Source organism: Chionomys nivalis, chromosome 2 (genome assembly GCF_950005125.1).
Source record: "Chionomys nivalis chromosome 2, mChiNiv1.1, whole genome shotgun sequence".
Classification (NCBI taxonomy): domain Eukaryota; kingdom Metazoa; phylum Chordata; class Mammalia; order Rodentia; family Cricetidae; genus Chionomys; species Chionomys nivalis.
Genome location: NC_080087.1, coordinates 101,007,210 through 101,021,849, shown reverse-complemented (window position 1 = coordinate 101,021,849; position 14,640 = coordinate 101,007,210).

Here is a 14,640-nt window from a genome sequence, read left to right as displayed (position 1 = left end):
GTTGCTGCATCCATCTTCAGCTTATAGGCCCACAATGTCTGACAGACTTTTCCACAAAGCAAGAAATTTCAAAGGCAGCTCCACCTATATTGGCAGTTTGTCAGTCACTTTCTTCTGTGTCCTGAAGAATGTCTGGTAGACTCTTTCATGAAGCAGGAACTCTGAAGGACTATCTTGCCTTCTTTAGGCAACTTCAGCACTTATTTTTCTGTAGGTCATACATGTCCAATTCACATAGCATACCATCAAGCAGTCAGTCAAGAGCAATTTCTTGCCCAAATGGCTAGCCAACTCTATAAGGAGCCTCTTCAATGCATGTTATCTCTTGAAGTAGATTGCTGCTGCCAGGAACAGATGTGTCTCACTGTCATGAAAGGTCCTAAGTTATTAAACATTTTAAATTGCATATTATGTAGTCTTTGAAGGATTTGAAGAATACCTTTCTAACTGAAATACATCTCTGTACATCAAAAAAAATCTAACTAACATGACTACAAGCTTGACTACTATAGATGATTATTTATTAACCTATATTTCTTAATTATACATTGTAGGAGGCGGAAACCAGGCTAGCTTAATATGAAACAGCAAATTTTAATGAAGAGATAGCTTACAACACCAGAGATCCAGCGATGGGCAGGAAATACAAAAAAAAAGAGCAATGGGGCTCACGCCCTCCAGATTTATACGTAAACATTAGCCCGAGGTGAACATGCCCCCTACATCTCCCCCTTTTGTCTAAATAAGACAGAACTGAACCAAATACAACTATATACAATAGTAACAAATAATAAATATAACAAACAATATTAAGCAAGAAACATATAACAAAAGTTTTGTTAAACATTTTATCTCAAGGAGTCTAAATAATGTAGAGAGTAACTACAATTATATAATCTTTAACTCCATCAAAGATCTGAGAAGGGAATTAATATTACTTAACAAACGAGAGAATATCCAAAATGCGCAACAAATGACAGAGACAATTGACTACTGGGCAATCACCCAAAGTCTTGTTTGCAATGTTGAGTCAACCAACTTTGGCTAAGGCCTAACATAACTGACATACCATTATTAAAGGCAAGGAACTTTCTTAGAACTATTCTACCCTGTCTTGGCAAGATAAGACAATCCTGTTTTATCTTTGTCAGTAGTTGAGCTATGGGCTTTTCTTAACCCAAAGGCCAGTTCTGCCAAGAAGACAAGCTCCCAGTGGAGTGCCTTTGGTGCTCAACGTTCTCTTGGGAGTAGAGTGGTGTCACCAGGAGTGATTGTGTCTCCTTGTCACAAAATTCTAGGTTAGATTAAAGGCCATTTTCTACAGCTCTTTAAAGAGGCTGAAGATTATACTATCTATACTAAATATAATCTTTATGTATCTAAAAAACCTGATTAACCAGAAATAAATATAACAAACATATAATTTTTAATATCTATCTAACTTGAAGACTACGAGAATAAACAACTGTGCAATATATGAAGACAATGATCTTTAACTGTAAACAATGTTATTACATATCAAATGTAAACAATGTTATTATATAAATAATATCAGAGGTAGAAATGTACATTGTAATATGGTAGATGTATCAATACAATATAGACAAAGTTATAAGCATACCCTTATACAAAATTAGAGGTAGGAACACTCACATTTAATACTTAATATATCAATATACAAGAAACAGTACCAATACAATTTTCTAAAAACAGTAATTCACAATGCCCCCCAATGGGCTGGACTTTCCCTACAATACATTACATTTTTAAATGAGCTGCACAAGTACAATACCTTAATCAATAGCAGAAATATATATATATATATATATATATATATATATATATATATATACACAGTATAACAAAATTGACCTTAAATTTCTTTCAATAAAGTAGGATCCATACTGATGCAAACCTCTATAACATATCCCCCTTTAAATTTAAGCAAACATGTATAAATAATCATTTAGGAAATTTGGGTATAGTTCTCTCTAAACTACTTCCTGCTGGTGATTGGGCAAAGTATTTTTTGGGAGGTGTTCTCAGTGACCTTTTGGAGGGTCTGAGTCCATCAAACCACATCAGCCTGGAATGAATCCATAGGTTTGTATCCTCTGTGGAATAAAAAAACAGAACCTCTTTTCCAAAGCAACATATCCTTAGACCCAAAATCTGAAGCCAAAGTACCTTTATAATATACATGTTGGTTTAGCTTAGCAGCCCATACAATGAAATGTCTCTCTGTACTTAGCTCCTTCATAGTCAAAATATTCAAAGAAAACACAATAATATACATGATTCATACTCCCTGTGCATATCTCATCTTTATGTGGCTTGTTTTTTTCTGTACTTTATTTCTTTAAAAACTTTGTTTTTTTTTCTTTCTCACTCCCAAGCCTACGTACACTTATCCAACACCGTGATACATTTAGAGATATTTTCACTCTGAATTGTCTTTATTGTGTATTTATAATTATTTTCTGATTTGAAGTGCTTCTTAAAATGCTAAGTTCTTCTTAAGAATCTGAGCTGAAGTATTGCTAGGGTATATACACCCCTGCCTTCTCGCTCTACACAGTCCAACATAGTGGAAGTCCATTCACTGCCTCTGCAAGCCATGCACATTGCTCCAGTTCCAAGTATGCAGTGGCTCTATGTTGAGCCATTTTAAAGTAGTTTATAATATGCTGCTTACAGACTCCGTGTAAATGCTTGGTCTCCTGAAAGAGCCAGAGGAAAGGTCAAGCTTACAGCACATCCCAGAAAGCCGTCATTTCAAAACAGCATATTTTTTTCTGCTACTGCTGAGTCAGGAAAACCTCTCTTAAAGAAGCTGTGGCATGCCAGCAGCAAAGAGCAAGAAGTTGTGTTAATCTCTGTATTTTTGTGTCTAGAATTCCTTTTCAAGCTCTCTTAGGTTTTTTAGTGAATTTAAGTGGCCACCATTAGCACATGAATTTGTTGTAAGAGACAGTTTGTTGGTTCCTGGCTACTCAACTGCAAAATAGTCACAGAGAAACTGTATTATTTAAACCACTGCTTGGCCCATCATCTCTAGTTTCTTATTGGATATCTCTTGCATCTTAATTTAACCCATCTCCAATAATCTGTGCATCACCAGGAGGTCATGGCCTACCAACAAAGATTAAGTGCATCTGTCTCTGGTGGCAACTCCATGGCTTCTGTCTGACTCAGCATCCCTTCTCCCAGTATTCAGTTTAATTTTCTCTGCCTTGCTAAATTCTGCCCTGTGATAGGTTCAAAGCAGTTTCTTTATTCATTAATGGTAATCACAGCATATAGAAGGGAATCCCACATCACTATTTATTTCTAATAAAGCAGAATTACAGAAGATACAAAACTAAATTCTACATATAGAACAGAAGGAATGACATAACACAAATACTACAGCAATAAATAAATTATAAAAAAATAAGAAAAATCATCCTTTGTCATGTCAATCCTGTCGATTCACAATGGCAAGCACATGTGAATAGGTAATGAAATCACCAAAACACAGATGTACTGATATGGTCCATCGATGAATCATTGTTTGTCATGGGAATGTACCCCACAGATGGTGAGAGGGGACTGAATACTCAGTCAACAGGTGGTAGTTCTTTTTTGGGAGATGAAACAACACTAGTTAGCAGATCACTTGGTACACACCTTTGAATGCTGTAAGTGATCCTTGATGTTTTCTATATTTCCCATGAGGTAAAAAGTATATTTCTTCAAACACTCCAACTAGTGTTAAGCTTTGCTTAGATATACAAGGTCAAGAAAACATGACTATAATCCATTGAAAAAAATAAACAAAGTTAAGATATTTTCTCCCTTAACAAATATTTTCTCTTTTGAAGTGATTCTTTTCATATGTTTGGTCATAGTTGTGTGATAGCAGCTTACACAGGTAATATATATACAGGATGTTCAATCCTGCCACAAAGACATGTGCTCAACTATGTTTATAGCAGCATTGTTTGTCATAGCCAGAACCTGTAAACAACCTAAATGCCCCTCAACTAAAGAATGGATACGGAAAATGTGGTACATTTACACAATGGAGTACAACACAACAGAAAAAATAACAACATCTTGAAATTTGCAGGTAAATGGATGGAGCTAGAAAACATCATATTGAGTGAGGTAACCCAAGCCCAGAAAGATAATTATCATATGTACTCACTCCTAAGTGACTTTTAAACACAAAGCAAAGAAATCCAGGCTACAAATTACAATCCCAGAGAACTTAGACAATAGTGAGGATCCTAGAAGAGACATACATGAATCTAATCTACATGAGAAGTAGAAAAAGACAAGATATCCTGAGTAAATAGAAGCATGGGGTCCATGGGAGAGGGTTGAAGGGGCTGAGATAGACAGGGAAGGGAGCAAAGAAAAATGTAGAGCTCAATGAAATCAATAAAAAAGAGAAAAAAAGTTAATAAATTTCTTAAAGGGACAAAAACATTTAGAAAAGGGTAAATAAAAATATTCTTTAGTAAAACGAGTTGCATCTGGTCAAGGTAAATATAATCATATAATAGAGACGCTGGCAGTCATGTGACTATATTAAAAATCATATCACAAATAAATATATTACATACAAGCAGGCCTTATAAAACTATACAGAATAAAAACAAAACAAAATTCTTAAGGTAAATGCAAAAGTAGTTGAGGGAAAGAAATAATAAATATCAGAGTATAATTAATGAAGTATTAGTAAAATAAAAATGAGGTAAACTTTGAAACTATTAGAGTTAAAGCATTTGGTTTAAGCAACAATTTTCTGAGTAGAATTTCGCTAACAAGAATGGACAATTTCATCAAATGTAAAAAAGTTTCTTAAGAGCAAAGAAACACCTAATGCATTAAAAAGATTGCTGAAGAATGGAGTCAAGGCTGCCACCTGGTCAACTGATAGGAGATTATACATATAATATATAGAATCCAATATATTAAATAGAACCAAATATCTAATTATCAAGCAGGCAAATGGACAAAGAAGACAAAATTCAAATGATGAGCAAATATCATTTAGTAATTTCACTAAAAACATTCAATATCTTTATGTATAAGGAAAAATTAGAAAAAAAAAACCCTAACTTGAGATTCCATGTCACTCCTGATAAAATTACTATCTTTGAGAAAAAAAAAATGATAATCAATGCTGATGTGTGTGGGCCTAAATGAAATCTACATTGTTAGTGGGAGAGATTAGTAGTCAAAATACTGGAAAACATCCCCCAAATAATTTAAAACAAGAAGTGCCATATCATCGGTTTCTACTACGTCTGGGACTATGCCGTACAAATCTCACTCAACTTATGGTACAGACCCTCACACTCACTTGTTTATCGTGGACGATAAGCAATGGAGAAGTCATGGTATCTGCTTATGTTGACTAGAACGGACGAACTGGTGAATTTTATGTGTATGGAAGATGTGAGTGCTCTGCAGATCCATGTAGTAGTCGAGAAGACATCACTGCCTCCTTGGGGTGAGTCATTAAGAGTTTTTTTTTTTCTGAATTTTAAAAGGGGAAAACCAAGACTGACTTGTTATAATTGGTTATTGATGTATTACGTCTTAATTCTATATAGTTATTGGATTATCTTGAGCCTTCATGAACTGTAATAGAAGGCATCCCTTCTTATGAGTTTATGACTAGACCTTAAAGTAAGTTCACTTTTCTATTCTACCATTCCTTAGTTATTTTACATTCAATTTTATTTATAATTTTATTAATAACAATAGACATAAAATTCAATTTTACTTAAAAAATTTTTAAAGTATTTATATTCACTTCTCATTGTTATCCAACTGTTTCCCCAATACAATAATAATTAAGTAGACGAAAATGACTTTTTAGAAGTATTCAGCTAAAAATATGGATCATGTACTTTAGATAATTAAAGATTTCTCAGTTCAGAGATTGTCATCTTTAATTAATAATTTCCTAGAAATAGAAATGTTCCTGAATTAGAATTAAACACATAATAATAAGCAAACAAAGCTCAAATGTTGTTGATTATTCTTCCTAATACTATTTCTGTATGCCCCCATTATCCAGTGTTTGGAACAGAAGTGTGCAGATTTCTTCTCTAGTCAGTTGGTCAACCTCTAGTGCCTTGAGTAAAGTATGTGTCTAAGTTGGCTCAGGAGAATGAATAGATATTTGAGGGCCCTGATTTTTTTTTACTTTGTTTATATATGATTACAGCTTTTAGACATATTTGATATCATATTAAGGTGGTATTTTAAGGAGTTTTGAAATCATGAGAGAAACATAAATTGCAAGTGACTGTATTTCAGCCTACAGTAAAATTTGACATTGTAATTTACCATAGAAACATGCTCCCCAGTCTTCACAGACATGAAACCGTAACTTTTGAATATGCAATTTGCTTCCCTCTGTTAGTGCTGTATAGTGCTATGGAAGTGTAAGCCAAATGAGCCTCATCTTGCTATTAGATCACCGTGTTTTGTTGGAGCAATTAAATTCCTACCTAAGACAAGCTGGCACCAGCATAGCAGGGTACTGCTATGACAGACCTGACTTTTTTTTTTTTTTTTTTTTTTTTTTTTTTTTTAGGATTGTGGAAGGCTTTGAAACTCTGTCAAAAAAAAAAAAAGCCATTGGGGTGTTTTATGGGGACTTGGAAGGCAAGAGTGCTGAGTACAGTGCACAGAGTGGAAGCTTCCTGCCCTTTAAAGTTTCCAAGGAAAGTTTAACGACTCTATCAGAGCTATTTGCTGTTTTGATTTGAAATTCTATCGTTCTGGTCAACTGGGGCCGAAGAGTCAGTCATAACTAACAAGAGACTGGCAACAGAATTGAAACCTTTATGTTACTGGGACAACTGATACGAGTTAAAATTAGTGGTGGCTGAGAATAGACCAGCATCACTGAGGTGAAATATTCTGGGAATTGTTTCCTCAAGGTCAGCACACACAGCTGTGCTCCCGAAGCCTTTGAGGTTGTACTTTGTGCTGGTAGCTGAGCTTGGTAGTGTACAAGTTGCTCAGGTGGTATTAGTTTCGAAGACTTTAAGGGATCCTGGAGAGTAGCTGAAGTTTGGCACGGTTAGAGGCCAGCAGAGGTCATTAGTGTAGGTCTGTCCCAGTGACAACTGAAGGACCACAACTGAAGAGGTCATGCAAAGAAGTTGAGGTTTGGCACCATGCAGAGAGCCTATGAGTGGCTATTGGTGAAAGTGCAGCCCGGTTGCAGCAGAGGACCCCAGAATTTTGGAGATACCAGTACCATGGGATGACTGCAAAGAACTACAGAAGCAGTAAGTGGAGCCAGCCAGAGCATAGACAACAAGCTGTGTGCTTCAGAGGGCAGAGCTGGAAAAGGAGCTCAGGCCCCTTAGAGGAGTCCAGAAGATCATGCGTGAATCCCAGATAGTTGGGAATCTGGTTATTTATACTCTTGGAGTTTGGTTTTGCTTGATTCAGATTGTGACTATGACCTAATTATTCCCTCTTGAAGAAGAAAGTTAATTTAATTTTTACAGGAGCCTCCAGCTGAAATACTGAGCTTTTAAGAGAGATTTTGAATATTTAGAGAGATTGGATATTTTAAAGACACTGAAATTTTAATGTTTAGATTTGTAAAGATTATGGCATTTTTAAGTTATTTATACTTTTAAAGTGAGAACTTGGGGATGAATAGGAAAGGAAGAGTGTGACCTAATAGAGACGAGTTTGTGTGTTAGGTTAACAAGAGATGAGTTGCGCTGGCTGATTTTGTGTCAACTTGACACAATCTAGAATTATCTGAAAGGAGGAAAACTCAATTTAGAAAATTCTTTTCTAATATCCAGCTTATGGAGGCATTTAAACAAATTAAAATGGATTCACTATTTGTACATTTAATAATACTTGATAAATTGTGGAATACTATTGTCAGACACATTCAGTACTGTCTGGTTTTGTTTGTTGACTTGACACAAGGTAGAGTCATCAAAGAGGAAGGAGCCTCAGTTGAAGAAAGGCTTCCATGAGATCCAGTTGTAAAGCATTTTCTCAATTAGTGATCAATGGGGGAGGGCCAGACCCTTGCTGGGGCAGGTGCCATCCTTGGTCTGGTATCCTGGGTTATATAAGAAAACAGACTGAGAAAGTCATGGGAAGCAAGCCAGTAAATAGCACCTCTCCATGGCCACTGCATCAGCTCTAGCCTGTAGGATCCTTCCCTGTGTGAATTCCTATCCTAACTTCCTTGGATAATAAATAGTACTGTAGAAGTGTAAGTCAAAAAACCCTTTCCTCCCCTACTTGCTTTTTGATTATGTTGTTTTGCCCCAGCAATAGAGACATTAATACATATACCTTGTGCAAAGTACTTAATGCACCCCATTTTTTGTTTGTTTTCTGAGATATTTCCCTGGTAAGAACTCATCTATTTGTCAGAACTTGCTTATCAATGTTATGAATAAAAACTTAAGGAAAATGAGTCCTCCCTTTATGGCTTGCTAGTTCTGTTAGCATACAGTAGAAACAAAACATGTTCATAGAACAATGGAACATTTCTATAATGAAAAATGTATGAATAAATGATTAAGTTGCTGAGAATTGAGTTAGTTTATTTATTCCACAGCATGTTCACAGAAACAAGAACCAAGGTCTGTGTCCTTTTATCTGTTCATCTATTTGGTTGACAAAAACTGTTTGAATTAGATATACTTACAAAAATATCCAAACAATAAATTAATATCCTATCTTCCATCATGCATTTATAAATAACATGTTACTTTGACTACTTGCTGAAGGAAATAAATAGACATACATAAAGATTTGAAAACTGAGTATCTATTTACAAAATAAAATAGTTTTGTTGATTTAGCAGAAGTTATGCAGTAACTTCTAATCTAGACTTCTCACATATCTATTTTGATGAAATAAGAAATGACATTTGGAAAAATATACATGTGTCAAGTATAATCAAGTATCAGTTTTCATACTTAATAGTCAACACTTGAATTCATGCACACTCATTTATTGGAAATAATTTACCACCAGGGGTTTTTTTAAAATAAAATGTAATGTTATAAATTCATATAGTTTACAGAGGTTTTGGTTCTTAAAGAACTATATAACCTCTGCATGCTCTATTAGTAAGGCAAACAATATCATCCTTCAGTGATGTTATTATGTGGAAAACTATTATATGTCAGTTTAAAGAGATATTGGGGGAGATTTTGCCATATATCAATTATATGTTATAAGATTATGGAAATGTTTTCTCAGTATGGCAATAGATTTTTAATTAAAATTTTACTAAAATAATTTAGCTTAGTCTAATCATTTTGTTTGTGTTATTCGTGTTTTAAACCATTTAGTTATTTAATTTTTGTTATTATTACTTTTTATTAAAAACATTTTTAGACAATATATTTTTATTATATTCCCCCCAACTTCTCCCAGATACTAGCAAATAGCACAACCAGATGGAGACCAAGTATTCAAACACATGAGCTTATGGGGTACATTTAACATTCAAATCAAAACACTGAACTGTGTTGAATGATCCAACTATGATACTCCTGATTATATTTTAAAATATTCTAAATTAGCATACTACCGAAACTCCCATTCATTATTCTTTATACTAGCACTCACCTATAATGTATGGGTTCAGAGTATAAATTAGCAGATAAATGGATCAAGAAAATGTGGCACATATACACAATGGAAATATATTCAACTATAAAAAGAATAAAATTACAACATTTTTAGGAAAATGATTGGAATGGAAATTACTATATTAAATTAAATAATTTGGAGCAAAGAAGACAAATACCGCATGTTTTAATGAATATGTAGGATACAGAAACAGAAAGATGAAAGGGAGGGTAGGGAAACAAAGAAAAATAGTGGAGAACTTTTAGAATATGAAGGCTTGCTAGTGGATTACTAGAGAGTGAGTTTTGAGGGTTTTTTTTTGTTTGTTTGTTTTTTTGTTTTTACAAGGTAGCTCAGTTCACTTTTATTTATTTATTTATTTATTTATTTATTTATTTATTTATTTGTTAAAGATTTCTACCTCCTCCCCACCACCACCTCGCATTTCCCTCCCTCAATCAAGTCCCCCTCCCTCGTCAGCCCTAAGAGCAATCAGGGTTCCCTGCCCTGTGGGAAGTCCAAAGACCATCCACCTCCATCCCGGTCTAGTAAGAGGAGTATCCAAACTGCCTAGGCTCACAAAGCCAGTACGTGCAGTAGGATCAAAAACCCATTGCCATTGTTCTTGAGTTCTCAGTAGTCCTCATTGTCCGCTATGTTTAGCGAGTCCGGTTTTACAGAGGTGGATATGACTTTCATAGCCCATAAAGGAATTTGGGAAATGTAGTCCTTCAATGGAAAAGGACTACAATTTGGGACTACATTTCCCAAATTCCTTTATGGGCTATGAAAGTCATATCCACCCCTGTAAGAGGCCACATCTTATCTTCCCCTGTAGACATTTTGACCATTCACACAAGTGGGCAACAAACTGCTCCCTCTCCTCCCCATAAATGAACATGTTCCCACCTAAGGTAAGACCAAGCCTCTTGTTTGGTCTTCACCTCTCTACAGTTGCTCTTTAAATAGTCTTCAACCCCACTTTTTGTTCACTCCTCTCTTTGGGATGGCTGAAGCAGTGAGATCAGTTGACCTCATATGCCTGTAATCTTATTTCCCCTGCCATGATCAAATGCCAAATTAAAAACCAAGAATAACTAGCATAAAGTCCATCTACCATATCAATGTCTGGGTTTCATTATTTAAACTTCTGTGGACATCAGTCTAGTCTTTGAATCCCCTTCTATAGTTATCCATTGAATGCTTCTGCGAGGGACCAGCTCAGCTGGGGTACTGGGACCGACAAGACAGGGTCACAGGAATAGGTGGGTAAGGAGTCGGTGAATGACAAACAGACACAAGAATGCATCTTTACTGGGCATGAGGCTCGTCCTTTATACAGAAAAGACTGCTTAACAGCATGTGTTGTTTTTTCATGCAGTACAGATTATTCTTAGAATCATTATATCACATACACGCCAATAGATTTTCATCAGACAGATGTCCCAGGTGTGAGTCTGTGTTTAGTCATGCTAGACATGGCATGGCATTAGTTTTGATATGAATCTTTATCTAGGCTATGAGTTTATGGCATTTTGAACTAAGGGCAAGTGGATGTGCTTAACAGTCACTCAGTCTATACTCTTTATATTTCTGCAATCCTATGCAGAAGAAGCTCTTCTTTCCTTCTCCTTCTCCATATTTCTAACTCCTTTTCAAACCTTCCACAAAACCAATCTTAAGAACTTAGGACCGTGAGGGGTGCACCCACACACTGAGACAATGGGGATGTTCTATCAGGAACTCACCAAGGCCAGCTGGCCTGGGTCTGAAAAAGCATGGGATAAAACCGGACTTGCTGAACATAATGGACAATGAGGACTACTGAGAACTCAAGAACAATGGCAATGGGTTTTTGATCCTACTGCACGTACTGGCTTTGTGGGAGCCTAGGCAGTTTGGATGCTCGCCTTACTAGACCTGGATGGAGGTGGGTGGTCCTTGGACTTCCCACAGGGTAGGGAACCCTGATTACTCTTAGGGATGATGAGGGAGGGGGACTTGATGGGGGAGGGGGAGGGAAATGGGAGGTGGTGGCGGGGAGATGGCAGAAATCTTTAATAAATAAATAAACAATAAAAAATAAAAAAAAAGAAATTCTAGAAATAGAAAAAAAAAGTTACAGGCATTTATCCCTGTCTTCTATCTTTATTCCATCTTTGCTGAATCTGTCTTAATTGCTTAATTAAGTTTGTCTTTTGTTTTTTATTTACTAAGTATTAGATTAAACTTGGAAATCTTTTTTGCTTAAATGTTAACCCATCTTCCCCCATTAGCATCATACACTCCTGTATATGGCAATGTCTCATCAGTAGACTATGAAAACTTAAACAGCTTCCCTTCCAGAAGAAACCAGACTGTATTCCTTAGAAAATAAGCAGGTAATGCCAAAAGTTCAAAGGGTCCATTGCAGGAAGCACAGCACACACACACCTTCTCTGCAGGCACTCTTCCTTGAAGCTTGTGCCACATCTTAAGTGAGAAATCACACAGACTCCACAGAAGGTGGCATGACAGTTTCTGAAAGCCTTAAAAGCTTTGCTTGGCCTGCTTCTTCAATGTCTCTCAAATCCGTCCTACAGACCAGCTACGAAGCCAAGAACCACATAATTAGATTGCTCATAGCAAAGGCACCATGATCCTGATACTAGGTTTCTGTGTTTGTTAACTTCCTAATCTCTGCACCTGGGAGATCAATTTGAAAGGAAGAGATTTATTATGCTCGCAGTTTGGGGTTTCAGTTCATCATGGGAGAAGAGAAATGAAGAATAAAGGAGGACAGGATAGGAAGCAGAGTAAAGCAGGGAAGAGCAAGGAAAGACAGAGTTTCCAGGCATGTTCTGGTGACCTACTTCAATCAAAGCTTCACGTCTTACTTTTTTTATCATCCCCCCAATAATGCTATAATGGCCGTACCCAGGAATTAAAGAATTAAATAAATAAGAACCTTCATATTCTAATCATCTCTGGAAGCACCAAATATTCTAATTTATGCAACTTACTAACATTCTGTTTGTTTCTTCATCCAAGAAAGTTGAACTCAGGATTCAGCTTCTCTCCCATGCAAAACTAGACTAGTAAAGTAGAGAGCATTGTACGACTTGACACAAAACATGGTATAAAGTTTCAACAATCAAAGTAGGGTAGCATTGTCACAAGAGGCACATGGGCCAATAGAACAAAAGAAATAGACTATCAAAACATTCTCATGTATTTATAGATTTTCACTAAAGATGCTAAGAAGCTGCATTAGAGAAGGGCAATTATTCAGCTATTGAATTCAGAAATTGTATATTCACATATTGTATATATAGGCTTGTAAAGAAATTGCCTAAAAATATAATCCCAGAATTCTAAAATCAATGTCCAAAGCACACATTCATTATATGCAAACTCATAAAGAAAAGAAGATCCCTCTACCCAACTTGTGAGGTGATAATTGAAGCATTTAAATATTGTTCTCAATTGTATTCTTTTTAAACTGTGATGTTTCATTGAGGATGTACAATACTAAATAATTTGTAGTATTTGCTGACATCCTTATTTTACTACTTTTAATACTCCGTCTTCTCGGATACAAGAAATTTCATGAAAAAGTTACATAAGATGACATTGTCAAAATAAATGAAGTACCATAGCTCAATATTTGATATGTACTTTATAATTCTTGAAGACATAAATTTCATCTAACATTGAGCTATATTTTCTTAACGCTTTTTTTTAATGTAGCTAGCAATTCTTACTAATAAGGATTAAACTAAAGTTATCAAAAAAAGCTTCCCAGAATTCTTTGAAACAAAGGAAACACTCTGGATACAGATTTTGTTGGCTCTGATGTAACTGGCGTAGCTCACCATACTTTGGTGAAAATGATGAAACTTGCTATGACCTATCTTCATGTAAATCACCAAATTATTTTTCAGTTGTTTTAAATCTTTTGTATATGAGCTAAAAATTTATCCACATACATGAAATAATTATAATTTAAACATATATGGAATACAACTTTGAACAGGGGAAATTAAACAATTCAAATAGGAATGTATGAAAAAATATAAGAATTCAATCACTTTCAAATTTAAACATTTAGATGTGGAGAGCTTTAATTTTGTTTTTCCTCTCTATGGATGTATCTGATTTTACATAGATAGCCTGGTAATTTAAAACACTGACAATAATTTATTTAAAAAAATAACCCACATGAAAAAAAGTTAAACATAGGCATGGTACATATTTGCAGTCCTAGCATGAGGGAGGCTCTTGACCGTTTGAGACAAGCCTGTGATAGAAGGGGAGATTCTGTCTCCAAGCAGAAACAAAGGAAATAAGGAAACAAACAAGGAATATAAAAGTAAAAAAGACTATAGACCTAAATGGTAGAGCACTTGCCTGTTCTGCAACACAACAGGGTCAGTCTCCCGCACCACACACACACACACACACACACACACACACACACACACACACAGAGATTGCTTTAAGAAAAAAACTGATTTTCTCGATGTTTTATGTTAAGGATTTGTTGGATTTAACATTATCTTTGACCAATGATTTTATTTCCTCTATTTTATCTTCAACTCCTGAGATTCTCTCTTTCACCTCTTGTAATCTGTTGGTTATGCTTGTATTTGTAGTTTCTGTTCATTTATCCACATTTTCCATGTCCAGGATTCCCTTGGTTTGTGTTTTCTTTATTGACTCTATTTCAGTTTTCGAGTCTTGAACTGTTTGCTTCACCTGTTTGTTTGTTTTTCCTCTGTTTTCTTGGCTTCCTTTAAGAGATGTATTGATTTCTTTCAATTTTTTGTTTGCCTTTTCATCCATTTTTTTAAGGGAATTTTTCATTTCCTTTTTAAGGGTCTCTATCAACTTCAGACAGTTATATTTAAGGATATTTTCTTCTGATTCTTCTGGGTTAGGGTGTTCAGGTATTCCTTTTGTAGAACTACTAGTTCCAGCTGTTGCCCTATTGCTCTTTGAGTTGCTGGATGCATTCTAGCATTG